The 976-nt window shown below is 49.8% G+C and overlaps 1 protein-coding gene across 1 annotated transcript in view; it reads left to right on the top strand.

The window, feature by feature from the left end:
* The window catches only part of Bcl6 (B cell CLL/lymphoma 6), a 22,362-nt gene that overhangs the window by 7,750 nt on the left and 13,636 nt on the right, over nucleotides 1–976 (top strand). The window lies entirely within an intron of this gene.

Raw genomic sequence — 976 nt, 5'->3', positions numbered from 1 at the left:
CTTTTTCCCTCCCAATTGAAGCTCCTCTAGAGAAGCTGTCTCACTGAGTGCACACAAGGAAAGTGCCCCGGGAGGGAAAGGACGCAGGGGTGGGTTAGTCATCATTTAATTCTTAGTTGGGGATTACTGCAGCTGGACCTGGAGTTAGAGCGGAGATCCAGTTCTGGTCCCCTTCTTCTTGCTGGCCTGATTCTCCCTGGGCTCGTTTTCATAGGACCTTGTTGGAGGATGGTTTTGAGATCTTGGGCAAGGGATCTTCCCGGAGCCTCAGTTTCCTTCATAGTGAATCCTGACCGTTATAAAGATAAGGTACAATGATGGGTGGGAAAGGACTGAATGATTTGTGATCCAAACAAGCTGGTTCGCAGAGCTTCCCTGTCTGCAGCGCCTGGAGGGAGGTGCCATTCAGCTAGAACATTAGTCGGCACCCTGGGAGTTGTGGTGGGGCCTGCTGAGAACAGTTGGCTCACGGAGAAGTGAATCCTAGAGCCAAGTGACTCTGCAGAGCACAGGCTGCCGGGGTCTGGGCAAGCGCTTTGTAGAAGGAGTCAGGCTTAAAGGAAAAAGCCTAAGGCGAACCTGACAGTGGACGTAGCAGAACTGCCTTTTTGGTTTGCTTTCGGTCTGTCTTCATCTGGAGTGAGTCATTGCCACTTGTCATGGTGAAATGGCAAATTTGGGCTTCCTGTGGTTCCAAAAGTCTGTGACTGGAAATCCACAAGTGGTTGAAGCTCAGCACAAGTATTCCAGAAGGGTTTGTGGATCTCTTCCGCGGGGAAGCAGGAGAAAGTTAGTAAATAAACGTCACGTGCCTGCAGCATTTATTTTCAAAAGAGACAAGTTTATTGAAGTTCTGTGAGGCCCAAGTGAAACCTGTTTCCTCACTCTGGATTGGGGTGGGTTCAGGAAGAACTAGGTTCTTTCATCTTTTTTCTGCCCTCTGTCTTCCCCCGTTTCCTACCCCAGACTTACTCAC

The sequence above is a fragment of the Microtus ochrogaster genome, chromosome 2, assembly GCF_000317375.1.
Source record: "Microtus ochrogaster isolate Prairie Vole_2 chromosome 2, MicOch1.0, whole genome shotgun sequence".
Lineage (NCBI taxonomy): Eukaryota > Metazoa > Chordata > Mammalia > Rodentia > Cricetidae > Microtus > Microtus ochrogaster.
The sequence above is the reverse complement of the archived record's forward strand: the minus strand, read 5'-3'. Positions and strand labels throughout refer to the sequence as shown.